Source organism: Otolemur garnettii, unplaced genomic scaffold, assembly GCF_000181295.1.
Source record: "Otolemur garnettii isolate 467f Iridium unplaced genomic scaffold, OtoGar3 scaffold00006, whole genome shotgun sequence".
NCBI classification, from domain to species: domain Eukaryota; kingdom Metazoa; phylum Chordata; class Mammalia; order Primates; family Galagidae; genus Otolemur; species Otolemur garnettii.
The window spans coordinates 17,207,401-17,223,570 of NW_003852401.1; the positions used below are offsets into that span (position 1 = coordinate 17,207,401).

The 16,170-nt window shown below is 37.8% G+C and overlaps 1 protein-coding gene across 13 annotated transcripts in view; it reads left to right on the top strand.

The window, feature by feature from the left end:
• The window catches only part of PTPRD (protein tyrosine phosphatase, receptor type D), a 2,156,277-nt gene that overhangs the window by 638,166 nt on the left and 1,501,941 nt on the right, over positions 1-16,170 (top strand). For 12 of the 13 annotated variants that reach the window (XM_023508432.1, XM_023508444.1, XM_012813956.2 and 9 more), the window contains one exon: positions 11,908-12,015. The gene's annotated coding sequence lies outside the window, so the exon portion shown is untranslated. The remainder of the gene's footprint in view (positions 1-11,907; positions 12,016-16,170) is intronic. The other variant, XM_023508434.1, reaches the window with a different exon arrangement.

Below are 16,170 nucleotides of genomic sequence, written 5' to 3' on the forward strand. Positions count from 1 at the left end.
GGACTCTGGAGTATATGAACTAATTTGGTCATCAAAAATGAGTAGAAAAACTATTTTCCGTTGTCATGTATGATGTCAGCCTTCTTACCTTGGCTTTACTTTTTCCCCAATTTTATCATTGAACAAAACTTCAGTTGGTTACATATAAATCTTGCTCCTAGGAACACAGATCTACCAGTCATTGCCAAAACTGGCCTACAGATCACAGTTCCACGACAACTCATCTAGAATGATGAGCTTTACATACGCTCTGTTTCTGCAGGCCGAGTGCCATCGCCTGGCTGCTTTTGTTGGCTACTACTACAGAGCCCAGTAATCTCACCTCTGGAACCTGAGTACAGAATATAGCCACCTTTGGAGATTTTTTCTTTCTTTCTTTCTCGCTCTTTTCACCAATATTTTATAACAGTTCACTGCTTTCAGAAAATTAAATCTTGCTTATTCTCCTTGGGTCATACCTTTCAAACAGTGACTTCTGGGATCATATCTGGTGAATCTACTCTAATTTTTCCACCATTTTAAACCTGGGCCCTTCCACAGTGCTTTGCCAAAAAAAATGTGGCAACATCTCTGCTTCTCTTACTGTGGGCTGTGATCGTGGGCTGTAACCTTCAAGGAATAAGCCTCACTCACAGATCTGGGCCAAGGCCAGGCGTTCCCACCCAGACACTGAAGTCAAGTCATTGGTAATTTTTGTGGGTCAATAAATCTCTCTACATCCCTCCTTATATTGCGTTGCTTCCCTTCCTTAATCCAATACACTCAATCAACTCCCAGATGTTTAATCTTCTTCCCTGTTCAAAATATTGGCTAAATGCTACAATCCCTTTGGTGTCTAATCTATCTCCTCCTGAAGTAGAATTATGCTTTTTCACTCACACTGAACTGAGATCTCACTGTAGTTATTACCCTGGAGGCAAAAAGCAATCGCTGTGAGACCTTGTGAAGGAAGATATGGTGACGACTCCGTCTCAGATAATTTCTGTGTATAGTCCCCAGACAAGCAGAGATGAAAAACTTTCTTCCATGTTGGGTGCAATTTTCTTTCTTTCTTTCTTTCTTTCTTTCTTTTTTTTTGGCCATGGCCGGGTTTGAACCTCCAGCATGTGGGGCAGGTGCCCTTTGAGTCACAGGCACTACCCTGGGGGGAGAGGGTATTTTCGACATCCAAGAATTCAGAAAAATTCAGGGTTTCAAAATTCTCAGACTCATTCACTCAAATGTCCCTTCTGAGGACTTAATTTGCCATATTTTGTTCTGCTTTTCAATCAACGCCATGACTTTATCATAGAATGTCAAAGCTAGACAGTCTCCATTTTAGTTCTTCTACTTTGCCACTAAAACCGAGGTCTGATTTTAGCACAGTCTCCCATTCAATTCTAGGAGATAAGCATATCTTCAAAAACTGCCTCAGGCTTTTATAGCTCGCTTGCATTAGAGATGGATGCCCTGAGTGCTTGCTTTTCTTTTCTAAAAGCTGCCAATTCAATTAATAGATGCTAGACCCTTTTATAATTGTAATTCTTCCTGTACCACTAAGGGCCACACATAGCTAATGTTTCACCATCCTCCATTTTATCCTAATTAACAGATAAAGATCTGTGGTGCATATGCATGCTGTGGGTTATCACCCAGTTACCACCAGAAATGGAATCTGTTACTTTCAGATCAGTGAGTAACCCAGGTCCAACATGCTGCCCTTAGAGAGTCTGCTTTCTAGTGCCAGGCCTGGTTCTAACCACCTTAACTTCATTTCCCTAGAAATTAGAACAAAGCAATGTACAGTGAACATCATCTAGGGCCACACTCCTATGCAATGTGAGGGATAAATGTATTTAGGAAAAGAAAGTAGGAAAGAGAGAGAAGATGCATTATTGATTAAGGGGTTCAAAAAATAGTTTCTCTACTTCTTGAAAGCCAAATAAAATGAATATGAAGATAGTTGGTCCAAGAAAGAAAGGTATTTCTCCAAAAGCTTCCCTAGCTCATTTGTCAAAGTTTTGATGTAGTGAATTCAGTCCTCATGATTCAGAATCACATGTATGTGGTGGCTGAATAAAATCTCCATCTAGGTGTCACATGGCAGTCCCAGAGAGAAGATGAAAGATGTGTAGCATGAGTTTGAGACAAATCCTTATCAGGTTACGTTAGGATGAAGTCAGCCTCACCTCACAGCAAGGTAACTGGGATTAAAAAATAAGCCCAAAGAAACCTAAAATGTTACAAAAGATGTGTCTGATATCTATGAGCTGGGCTATGATGATAAACTGAGTAATTAAGGGAGACCTTCATTATGTGAAGACTCAAATTTAGAGAAATAGTTTGGTAACAAAAACAAGTTCACTTGTGCTTATACAAGGGATATTTATTGACTGTAAAAACCAAGAATTTTTGTGATAACACTGGCTTTAGATCAGCCATGACCCAGTACCCAAGCGAACTCACCAAAGATCTGATTTCTTTCCTGTTTTAGTCTTTATTTGTTCTCCAGACTGTTGGCATCACACGTAGCTTCAAGATGAGACATGATATAGGGCTACCTAGTGCTTCTTTCTCATGCATCAGGAATGAGAAAGCAGTTTTTACTAAAAGTTTCCTACAAAAGTTGAGAGATTCAGGGTATACCTACCCCTGAGTGAGAGTAGGTGCCCACATGTAGTGACAGGCTTAACTTAAGGCATGTGATCTTCCCTGGAACATGAGAGAGTGGAGTCATCCCTAGGAAAATAAGTCCTTAACTCCCAACTGGATCTGGTGTTAAAAAAAATAGTCCATCTGGACACTGGGATAAGGAAATAGGGGATTGTCCAAATGAGTAAGTCACTGATACTTAGTAAAATCAAGAAAATTTAAAGATGAAAATATCATAAAATGTGGATTTCATCAAATAATTAAACCTCACTGGGCAATATATACATATATGTGTATGTATATATAAGACAAAAACTTAAATATATGTATATATACTTCTGTATATATATACATGTGTGTGTGTATATATATATATATATATAAGATCTTATGTGTATATATGATAAAAAAAATTCATCGGGTGATATATATGTGTATATGTGTATGTGTGTATATGTAACATATGTTTAAGATATATATATCTTAAAATGCTTAAAAATTATGAAGCCCTAATGTGAAAGAGGCTGAGCTTCAGTCTCAATTTTAAAAATATCTGAAAAATGTTTAAAAATAGCTAACATTTTGCCAAAAACATAAAGAATGAGAAATTCATAAATGTTAATAATAACATTTAGCATGTGAGAATTTTCTACGGATCACGAAAAAAATATATCAGAAAATCATTCCATCTTTTCCCCTTATGTTTGAACTTTCTGATTTTGAGACATATGAAAAATTCTTATTTTTGTTATAAATCTCCTCTCCCCTCCCTGGTGTTGAGACAGTCTCACTTTCTCACCCTCTGTAGAGTGCTGTAGCATCATAATTCACAGCAACCTCAAACTCTTGGGCTCAAGAGATCTTTTTGCCTCAGCCTCCAGAGTAGCTGGGCACCTGCTACGACACCCAGCTGTTTCTTCTATTTTTAGTAGAACAAACTCCTGCTCCTGTTCAGGCTGGTCTCAAGCTCTTGAGCTCAAGCAGTCTACTCACCCAAGCATTCCAGACTGCTAGGATTAGAGGCATGAGCCACCCCACCCACACCCATCCCCTTGTATTCCCCTTTAAACATCTTAATTGTCTCTTATTGGTTACCCTGCACTCCAACCAGAAATCTTAGGCTCACTATGGCACCATTTAATTAGTTACAATGTTGCTTGCTGAACTGTAATATTAATTTATTTAGATAATGCTACTGAATGTTTTTTTTTTTTCGCATAGTGTTTAATATTTATGAGTGTTGTATCTTCTGCTTTGCCATTATTCTCTCATTGTTATCCAGTATATCTCATTCCAATCCCTTTTAGCTTTGTACCTACTGTTCAGATCCAGTCTAGTACCACCAGCCTGATTGGGGGGGTTAGGCTGATAACTCTACTTTCTTTACTTATCTTTTAACAATATTCCCCAAGTTATTGTCACTGGATTATAGAAATTACAAGGATATACCTGTAGCATTGGTTGGCCAAATACTACATCCTTACCCTTAAACTTGACCTTTGGAAAATCAAGGTTGAGCAGAATGTCACATAAAACAGTCACTAAAAAGGAGAGGTCTAAAGAGCGCAGCTATTTAACTTTAACATGCCTCTAAATTTTACTCTTTATAGCTTACATTTCAAAAGCTTTTTTTCAGTTATTTCTTTATGAAATATTCAATAGGCTTCCTACTGTTCAGCCATGATGTTTGGTATGAGGGTCGAGTGGGAACGAGGGCAGATTTGGGGAGAAAAGAGTGGCAGCAGTAAGGAATGAACTTCTCTTCCTGGAATATCACAATAAAAAGAGGGAAGGTGGTCATATTAAAAAAAAAATCAAAATACAGAAAGAGTAGTGTTGGTGGAGAATGACATTGCAGCTTACAAAGCTGTTTCTTCTGGAGAGTAGCCTGGTCCTCATAAGGAAGGTGACTCTGAGGAGTCTTGAATAACGAGCAGGCCGGCACCAGGTAAACAGGTAATAACACATTTTACCATCAGCAGTAAAAGTCTTGGCTGCTCTTCACGCTCTAAGCTTTATCATTCTCCCCTTCCAGCTTCATTTTTACTTTTTTCTAAATCTATTCCCCTTCTCGATAAAGTCAAGACAAAAAATAAATAATAAAAATCTGCTGGCAGAATATTCCTTTAACACAGAAACTTGTAGATTACTTCCCACCTAGTGAAGTTCCCTGATGGTTTTCTCTGTAATGCTGCCTTTCTTGACTTGTTCTACTTGAAAACAGATAGGTTCTGTCGTAATCCCACACAGCAGAGAGAAATTTGGACCCCACTTCTGATGCTTTAAGTAATAGAAATTTATTGATAATTTGATACACCTGCAGGTGCACCTACAGGGGGCTGCAAGCAGCTCCGAGTAGTAAATTCAAAGAGTTTATATACTGTTTCTTTGCTGAAGCAAGCAAGCTTGTACAGAAGCTGAATCATTGCGGTTAACACAGCTCAGCATTAACTCATAAATCACAAGATGGGAGTCATACAGTTCAGTGGGGTGCAAAGCGGAGGTACATAGTTCAACATAAGTTCAGAAAGTTTCCAAAGAACTGGGGACTTTCCACTAAGAGCCTTTTTCCTGGCATCAACCCCTCCCTGCATGCTTCCTTATCTTTGGGCCTCTTCCCTGAATTCTATCTCCCCACCCTTATGGGGGCTGGGACTAAAAGGCTTAGGAGAGGTTTTCTTTTCAAGGGTGGAGGGCTTGTTCCCCACTGGTCTTAGTGAGGAATCAAGGGGTTCTGGTCATCAGTTTGTTCTCAGGGATGGCCAATTTAAATAACCTTCATAGGCACATTACTTGAATCTCTTTATGTGCAGAGGTAATTTGTTGTCTTTTAATTTCACAAATGATAGGGGAAAAGGTTTCTTTGAAGAGAATATATTCACGGCAGTGTTAACTTTAAGTATTTTAGTTTTTAGAACGAAGTCAGAATGAAACTAATTTGACCTCTCACTACATGTTGTGGTATTTTCTATGGTTTTGTCTTCTCTAGAGCACGTGTTAAATGTAACTAGCAAGGGATTTGGATGCCTAATGGTCACCATAATCCCAACATAGATTATTGAAAGCTAACTGGGAGTTTTCATAGAGTTGAGGACTACTCATCATACTAGGTAAGCCTCTTCTACATGTAGGAGTACATGATAAAGGGAAGTGTCAACTTTTTGCTTTATCCCAAGTTATTTTTTATAAAAAATTTGTTATCTTGGGTACTTGGGATAAAAATATCATTTTTTCAAGCATTTTCTGATCTTCACAACCAAATAGAACGATAATGATTATATATATTAAAATCCTGGAAACATGGTTTCCAAAATCAGGATTTTAATATATATAATCATTATTCATTCTCTCATTTGCATTATAAAAATGATAATGAGTCAGCACATATTCATAGTTCTGCTTGACTTAAAGTTGTGCTTCAATTAAAGCATATTTTAAGTTGTAGTGGAACTCATGAGTTTTTGCTTTAATTTGTGAAAAAATCTCTTGATGATCTAGGTAAGGAGTAAAGCAAAACACATGTGGTTTACGGCTTCTATGTCTATTACTACACTAACGGATTTCTGAATTTTGTGAGAACTTTGCCAGTCTTTCCACTGGTTAAGCTGAAGTCCACGAAGCCAGTGGTTATGCAGGAGGGTTGAGAGGCAAGTAAGCTGGAGGCCTGCAGTAAGGAGAGAGGATTTTCCCCTTTACAACACCAGAGGTGTGTGCCTTGGTTAGATCCAGGCAAAAAATATCACAGCTACCCTCAGCCATTTGGGGGACTAATAAGCAGCTATTGATCCCTGCATTCATTGTGCAAGTTGATTTTTGCAGCTACTTTGATAAGGGAGTTTATTTTTTAATTAGGACAATTTAACGAATCACATCTTATATGCTGCTCACTAAACCAGCTGTTGTCAGCCCTACAAAGTGCTTTGTATGTCTGTCAGTTATACGTATTATATTGTAATATGGCTCATTGTGTACAAACTCATTTTATCCATTCATTAAATAGCATGGATTAAGCAGCACTTATATACTAGCTGTTTTGTAAAGTGCTAAAGATGACCAAGAAGACTAAGTACTTGCATTGGAGGTGCCTGCTGTCTACTGAGGAAGATAAGCACATACTTTTTTTTTTTTTTTTTTGAGACAGAGCCTCAAGCTATCCCCCTGGGTAAAGTGCCGTGGCTTCACAGCTCACAGCAACCTCCAACTCCTGGGCTTAAGCAAGTCTCCTGCCTCTGCCTCCCAAGAAGCTGAGACCACAGGCGCCCAACACAACGCCCGGCTATTTTTTGGTTGCAGCCGCCATTGTTGTTTGGTGGGTCTGGGCTGGATTCGAACTCGTCACCTTAGGTGTATGTGGCTGGTGCCTTAGCCACTTGAGCCACAGGCGCCGAGCCAATAAGCACATACTTAAATTATTTTAGAAGATATGAGATAGTGACTTGTGTATGCACAGCAGAATTTTTAATTACTCCACTATAAGTGGTACACAGCCTATGAAAGTGGATCCTGACAGGTGTAAGGATCCAGAAGTCTTCAAGTTCAAATATGTAGTATTGCTATCATTCAGTTGATATTATTTTTAAGTTACACTAATAGTTCTTTTTGACTATTTACAAACGTGTTTTTAGGTTTTAGGTCACTTTCCTAATCATCTGGGTACTCTCATATGATCTCAGTGCTTTAATACCACTTATATTCCAATGACTTTAAGATTTACTCTTGAAGGGATATTTGTTTTCCCCAAATCTCAGATTTCTTTACCCAGCTCCGTGTTTGATATATTCATCTGATTGCCAAATTGGCATCTTAAAATTGACATCTCCACAATGCATCTCTTAATAACTGTTCCTAAGCCACTGTCTGCACAGTCTTTATCTGAGCAAATTATAACTACTTTTCCTGTTTCTCAGCTCCAGAACCCCAGAGTTTTGCTTTATCTCTCTCTAATAACCCCCATCAAATGTGTCTGGAAATCCTGTTGTCTTTACCTTAGTTCATATGGTAGTTACTTCTCACCACCTCCTCCGCTTCTGCTCTGACACAAGTCACATTCACCTCTTTATTGTTGCAGTAAGTATCTTTTCTCCACTTCTTACTTTATACCCCTTGGCTGCTTTTTCTCCTTAGCATCTCTTGCTGCATTATATATAATGTATTTTATTAATTTTATTTGTTTTTGTCTTCTTCTCTATAATAAAAGCCTCCATATGGATAGGGAATTGAGTGCATTTTATCTTCACTGCTGTATTTTAAGCAACAACATTTGGGCTACCATATAGTATATGCTCTCCAAATTTAGAAAGAATGAATGGAGACTGGTGTATGCAGTTGTCAGCTGCACAGTGGCTACCTTGCTGTCCCTCAAATTATTTGACTGAGACACGGATTAGCACACTGTAAGTTTATAAGGAGCGTTGTGGGAATCAATGTGTGTGAAAGAGAAGAGGACAAAGCAGGACTGGGCAAACAGAAAATGGGCTACGATGCAATCCAGCAAAGACCTCAGCTGACACTACGAAGCCCTTCAGTCGCAATCCTAACAGACCAGGCATTTCTGCTTTGTAGTCACCAGGCATTGGGTGCAGGCTACCCTGGTGTAAGACCTTAATGACACAGCATGGCCAGTTAAGGGAAATTTCCAGAGTGAGATGAGAGCTGAGACTGGTGGCAGCAATCCCAGCAGCTAGGAGAAAGGACCTCTAAGCCAGAAACGAGGGTTTTGAGGTGTTTAAAACTGCATTTACCAAGTACACTGTACACTTAGGACTGTTTCCACTTCCTGAGAATTGCATAATCAATTCCTGTACCTCCTGCAACTCCTTAAGATGTTACTTTCTAGTAAAGCTGTATTTTTTCTATTTAAAATTAAAATATGTACTCTTTATAGTCAAAAACCCATATCTTCTAATATAGACTACCTATAGATTCCTCATCTATAAGTAATAGATTACTATTACTAATTATTGTCTGTCTCCTCCAACTAGAAGATATGAACTATGAAGACAGAGGTTTGTGTCTATTATGTTCAATGAAAAAGAATACACACGGACACTGAGAATACTATCCATAGTACTGCAAACATGTAATATTTGTGGAATGAGATTTCTAGGCATCTGACTGACTTGAATTTGTGATATATGTAATAGTTAGTATTCCAGAGATTTATGATAGATCTTTTAATTTTACAACTATGCCATGGAGAATGAATCAAAGCCTGACTGCTAAGACAAGCTTGTACAGTAGCTCACTGCCAAAACATTTCAAGGCCGTTTTTTAAAGCAACTATAAGGACATAAGTTCTACCTATGGGAACGCCCAACAAGTTCCAGGCAATAATATGGTTCCTTAATGGTTGCAGTAGTTCTAATATGTCTTCAATTTTGAGGTAGTTGTCTTTCCATGTTGTCTCAGAGTCCAGGATACTTGAGAGGCTTAGAGGGTAAGCAACACTCTATTAATAAGCTGTATCCACCTGCGGGGGCTCCCAGAAGAGTTCATAAAAGGAAGATGCAATAGAGAAAGATGCCACCAGAGGGCACTGTGATACCTCTTTGTGATGATCAGCTTTCCTGAAAGGGATTGCAAATAAAGATGCTTGGGGACAAAAGCTTAAAAAAGAATCCCCTCAGAACATACAGAAATATTTTGCTGCTGTAGTTAATGGCTTTGCTTCATTTTAAAAATACATAGGAAAATGAAGAATGCTATAAGTGTCACTAGGACTTAAAAAATGCCTATTAAAAAATAAAAAGGATATTAACAATTCACAGAAAAAAATAGACAAATATCCCTTAAATGTTATCAAAAATGTTCAGCTGAGTGGCGCCTGTGGCTCAGTGAGTAGGGCGCTGGCCCCATATACTGAGGGTGACTGATTCAAACTCAGGCCCAGCCAAACTGCAACAAAAAGCAGCCAGGCGTGGTGGCGGGTGCCTGTAGTCCCAGCCACTAGGGACGCTGAGGCAAGAGAATCGCCTAAGCCCAAGAGCTGGAGGTTGCTGTGAGCTGTCATGCCACAGCACTCTACTGAGGGTGACAAAGTGAGACTGTTTCTCTAAAAAAAAAAAAGTTCAGCCTACCTCGCAATTTTTAAAAATGCTAAAAACTGACATTGAAATAATAAAATTTTTTAATCAAGTTTTCAAAAACTTGGATAGGTGTCTGTCCACCCAAGCAGTCTCATAGATTGCTGGTGAGAGCACAGGTTGGTTTGGTTTTCAAGGACGAAAATTTAGGTACTGTATCTAAAAATTATGATCTCCCTACACATACGTGTAAGAATGTATCCTATGTGTGTGTCTCTTAGGTACCAATTTATGCATATACAATTATTATCTCTTTAATAATAGCAAATGATTTTTTAAAAAATGAATTTGTGGACTAGGCCCAATAGTTCACACCTGTAGTCCTAGCACTTTGAAAGGCCCCAACAGGAGGATCACTTGAGGCCAGGAGTTTGAGAGTAGGCTGAGCACAAGCGAGACCCCATTTCTATAAACTCACACACACACACAATTGAAAAATTGAAAATCTAGCTGGGCATCTTGGCTCCTACCTGCATTTTCAGCTACTTGGGAGGCTGAGGCAAGAGGATAACTTGAGCCCAGGAGTTTGAGGTCGCAGAGAGGCACCACTGCACTCTAGCCAAGTGACAGAGCAAGACCCTGTCTTAAAAAAACAAAAAATAGATCAAAGTGGGGGGACTTCTGTTTAAATGAATCCTGTTATATTAAAACAATAGACATGAAGCTAAAAATAATGAGGATGATGGAGATGCTCTTTATTTGGTGAGATAAACCCTTCTAATTTAAATAAAAAATGCAATTACATGATAGTGGAAAAAGCATGTAATACTTTTAAAAGAAAAGTGAGAAAAATATATATACACATTTTGTATTTACAGAAGGAAATCTTGCAAGAACACACAGACACCAATAGCTATGATGTCACTGGATGAGAAATAAAGAGAAAGGCAGGGAAGAGAGGAACACATCCTGTAAACTACTTTCTGTGTCTTAGGTCGAAGCAGGCTCCCTCGGTGCTACCTATCGTCTCATGCTGCCTGTGACTCAAAAACGTCACTGCTCCTCTCCAGCACACTCTCTCTATTCTGACTCCTTCTAGATGGCAGTAACTGCTTGTTGTTCTCATCCCTAGAAGCCTAGGGGTGGTACCCACTCCATCGCACCTCCTGTTTCCTTACATACAGGAGCTGCAGGATTGTAAATAGGTCTTTATTAAGCCCTCCTCAAATTTTCCTAATTTGGGAGTGCCATTTGTTTTTAGTTGGTACTAGATTTATGTTCAAGAAGTTATTATCTAAGTGAGGTCTGATTAAAGTCTATTGTGGCAGTAGCAGAAGGAATGAAGGGAAGTCAAGTATAATCCAGAATGTTACAAGAGAGATGTGAATTCTAAAGGAAGGCTGTAACGAGCTCTATCAGGAGATCCAGTTCAGAGCCCAACTCCAAATCCTGAAGAGGGGGGAAAGGCAAATGTGGGACAGTCTGCAAGACTGATCTGTCACTGCATCTGCTGTACGTTGAGCTAAGCATTTTAAGCCACCCAGCTTTATAGCAGACTGGCTCAAGACTAAGCATCGTAAGTCAAATGGCTTTATTCATGGGCAGTAAAAAAATCCTGCCTGGCACCATCCAAACAAGTGGTGGCCCAGCTCACAGATTTTGGCCAAGCCTGTGATTTCATCTTGTGGTCAAACTGTTTTGCCCGTAAGCTCCATAGCAGCAACCCTTGGTGTGTCTGCAGAGGCATCAGCTATTCACCAGGGTTTTACTAGTTGAGGAATATAAAACAGCACAAGCATAGGAACTAATGGAAACTCATCATCAAATTCTGTTTCCTACTGCGATTCCTTTTCATGGCTAAAAAAATGAAATATTTTCAACATTAGTTTCTTGGATTTAAAAATGCATTTTGATTTACAGTCTCCAAGGGCAATGTGTAGAAAATGGCTTCCTAAATTAACACATCAATTACTTGAGCCACATGGATAGGAATGATTGTTCTCAAATAATAAATAACCATGTATAAGGAGCATTTTATGGGATATAAAATATAGATGGCCCCTTTGACTTACACAGGTGCTGTATTAATCACTGAGGTGTAAATTACAGAGGTGAAGAGCTGACACTTTTTCCCTTTGTGTTGTGAGTTCTGATAAATGAGTATCTAATGTGACAGGAAAAGATAACATAATGAATATCTTATTATGCTTCAAGGAACACGAAAAAGTATGACTGACACTATGCTTCGTTCCAGGTAGGAATAAAAGGCAAGCAGTTTCTGGCCCGTGGCATTCGGTTACCAGTGTCTGACCGACGGCATGTTGGCACCAGTGATGAGGGGAGTGATGGGCTTCGGCTCCAGGTGGGTCCTTATAACCACAGTGACTGGTTCTCCAGGACACGATGTGTGCATCTTTCTGAATGTAGCCACAGAATTCACAATTCCTGACTGCAGCAACCCTTTTACCTTTCCACAATACTAGGGCACAGCGCTTCTTTAAAAGAGAAAAGCTTTAAAATTCTAAACTGTCTTGAAAGTCAATGCATATCCTGGTGTTCGCCCTCTTAACTTCAAGTTATAGAATGGTAACCATGACTAGATTTTCTTCTGAACTACAGGTTAGAATGCCTGAGTAGAATAAAAGACAAAGCTTCATGGCGGGGGGCGGGAGAGAATATTTCTAATAGTGATCAAGCGAGGGAGACCGGAGTTATCATCCGGGATTTTGACTGGCACATTGCTCGGTGCCTTATTAATGGCAGGTCCTGATGGGCTGAGTTAGCCTTGAGGGCCCTGAATTTTATCACTTTCAGAGTCAAGCGATTATGGCAGTCCTGTAACTCAAAGGACTCGTTGATTTCTGGTCTTAAAGTTATAAGAGGTAAGATCACTGACACCAATTCCAATTATGATCCTCCCTGAGTCTGTACCTTCCAGAGTCCACAGCGAGAATATATTTAACATGTCATGTAGAGACATTACTATGGAACTTTTGTAAGCTAAATAGAGTAACAAGTTATTAGTTCAGGGAATGGGATATATATATTATACAAGTTAATTTTAAATTTTTTTATACATTATAAGGATTACACACATGTCTTGTGTAATTCACAAAAAAAATCTCTGCCTTTCAAGGACTAGTAAAGAAGATAAACCACTAATCAAGACCGCTAAGGCAAGTGCTATAGAAAAATTCAAGGGATGTGCATTAGTAGTTGGTCTATTTATCAAATGCCCTAACAATTCCTCCTCCACAGCAATTTTATATCTGGTGACACAATGTGAGAAAATAATGGGAGCTGTCTGAAGGGATTTTAAATGGTGGTTCTTACAGTCTTTTTAATAGCAGTGAAAATTTTAAATAGCCCCAAGATGTTACCTTATAGAGTTCATGAAAAAGATTATTTTTTCAAGTAGTGAAATTCTATAGAACTATCAAAACACATACTTCAGAAGTATACTTGTGAAAGAAATTTTTTTTTAATTTTAAAAAAGCAGGTTCAAAATATTGTCCTAGGATAACATTTTATGTAGAGAGACAAAGAGATAGATCAGTAAGATGAAATGATTTTTATTGCATTTTTCTCTTCCTGTTTTTTTATTTCTAATTAACTGTGTTTGTGACTGACATTTTTCTTTACTCTGGAAAAATATTTAATTTTGAAATTTAAGTCATTGAAATTTTTTCATGAGAAAAACTAGGATAGAGAAGAGCAAGGTGGTATTGTATAGAAGGATTATATTACAAAAATACAGTGAAATCCTGTGTTCATATCAAAGCAGAGAATGAGTATACCTACGTAAAGTTTTTCTAATGAAAATATAAAGCTTTTGTATTTTATGTAAATGAGAGTTTGGAAAAGTCGAGATAATAGTTCAAAAAAAAAAGCAGATACTGATGAGGAAGGGAGTAGGGAAGGGACCGCCCAGGTGACTCAATAGGCCTGAATTATCCTTAATGGACAAAACGGGCAACTTTGTCAATTATAAACATTTTGACTTTTTTTTTTTCCTTTCCTTTGTGTCATTAGTGAATTTACTGTTGGTGATTCTTTATCATTCTCTTTTTTTTATACTCCTCCCCAACGTACACTTCATAAATGTTGGAGCTAATTAAATAAAAAGAGAAAAATGGAAGATGTGAGTATAATCATAGTTTAGATTTGGCAACATACAAAATAGGCACGGGAGACAGAGATTGTCTTGGCCGACCTGGGCTTAAATCTATCTGCTGTTCCTGACTCAGTGACAAGACCCGGAAGGCAGTTCCTTTAAGCCTGGGAGGGTTCAATCACTCATCCGTTTTAAAGTGTGCCCATTCTGTAAGTCAACATATACGTTTGTGGAAGTCTTTTATAAAGTCTTTTATAAATGTTCAAGCATTTTATAGGTATGGTCACAGGTTGATATTGCCAAACAAGAAGATTAGACAAAGGATTAAGTTTAGAGAAACTAAAAAAATCAAGAAATAAATTGGCTCATAAAATGAAATTTGTGTGTGTGGAGAGACCGATGACTTCTATCAAATTAGATCCTAAATTAACTTTTTGTTTTCCTTTCTTTTTCTTCCACTTGATATGAGGTCAGCTACCACCAGCCAAATTTACGAATTAAAAATATTCAGCTAATATCAATTCTAATAATGTTAATAGTAAGAAATGTTTCCGAGTTCTTCATTTTTTTTCTACTTTGTAGCTTTGTATGTCTTTGTTGTCATTCTTGTAGTGGAACGTCTCTTTACTGTGTATAAGGGATTGTCAAGTAGATATTTGCAGGGAAAGTTTCCTTCTTTTCACTTTAAAGTATGTAGCTTGCCCATCAGATCAGTAAGGTTCAATAGTTTATAAGGTTCTGTCTTTTGTTAAAAAATGGAGTTAAGTAAGCTATGGGCCAAAACCAAGATAATAAGCTTGGCAACGTGAAGCAACTTCCTTTTATTAAATTCTCTCACAAAATAAATGTGGTATGGAAATTAAAGACACAGAATATTAAGATAGCATTGATTCATTGATCTGGAAATTAATAACAACCACATCATATTAATAACAATGACCTGAAATTTAATCTGCAGCTAACATCCTGCAGCAACAAAAGTTATCTAATATTGCCAGTAAGTGAAGTAATGTCAAATTTTAACAGTTGAAATTATATTTGCTAAAAACCTATAATATGAATATTTTTTAAAGTGTGGTCAAATGTTGGAAATTATGAGAAAATGAACGTTACTTCATATGAACAAAGTTCTATCTGTCATTCAAGGTCATATGCCCAGAATAAATCAAAATGGGTCTCATGTTGGTTGCACTTAAACCACGTATAGCTCCAACAGTATGTAGGAAAATCTAGGTGAATGAAGTGACTACTGCCCAGACCTCTTAAGTGGGCTTTTCAATGTGTCCTTTCTTCATATACTCTCAAGAAAATGCAAATAACGTGGAAATGATCTAGGGCTGAAAGAATGAACCCGACTCTCATTCAATGATGCCTACCAAAAATTAATTAAAAAAGAAATATTGAGCATTTTCTAGGTAGAACAGGGAGATGCAGATATTAATAAAATATTTCTGCCCTCAAGTGAGTTATGGTGGATGATATCCCCCATAGGAGATACAGTAATTAGATACTACTAAAGAATATGTTATACATTCACATCTAAATAACTATGTAAGTGTTAGGCGCTGAAGGATAAGTGGAGATCAAATGCTGCTTGTCTTTTAGAAGACAGATGACTTGTACCTTGTACTAAAGCGACTGAGCTTGGCTTCTCCAAGGAAGTTGAATTTGATATAAATCCAACAGGGCAGATGTGGGAGCTGGGAACGGCATGTATATGGGGGAATAATACGCAATGTGCTCAAATGTGGAGGATGCAGTAATTCTTTTTGTTAAAAACAGAAAGGTCGTAATGAAAGATAATGCTGAAAGAAAGGACAGAGGTTACATTCAGTGGGTCTTAGATTTTATCCTGAGGAGTTTGTTCTTATTTGATCCTCCTCCAGCGATCTGTGCGGTTTATAATGCGTCAGACCCCCCCCATAACATCAAAAGTAGACATGCTTTTAAATATGTCTTCTAACTTAATATAGAAATACTCAATATTTTATGCCCATTAAGTATGTAATAGTTATTACTGAATCTACAAAGTTTCTGCCAGTGCTTAAATACCATAGCAAATCACAAAAACAATTAACCTCCTAAGGCATATAAAACACAAAACTTAAATGCATAAATACTTTTTCCTACAATATTTGATTCACAGCAAACTATTTTCAAGGTTACAAAACAGTCTCTGTAATTATTAAAACTGATCTTGCTTTTTTCCATGTGTAGTAAACAGACTTCAAATCAATGATGGCATAAAGCTGATGAGGTAAAAATAGAGACTTTATGGTAACGTACAGAGAATGATGAGGTAAAAATAGAGACTTGATGGTAACGTACAGAGAATGATGAGGTAAAAATAGAGACTTGATGGTAACGTACAGAGAAATATTCCCAAACCTTTCTCTTTCTAAC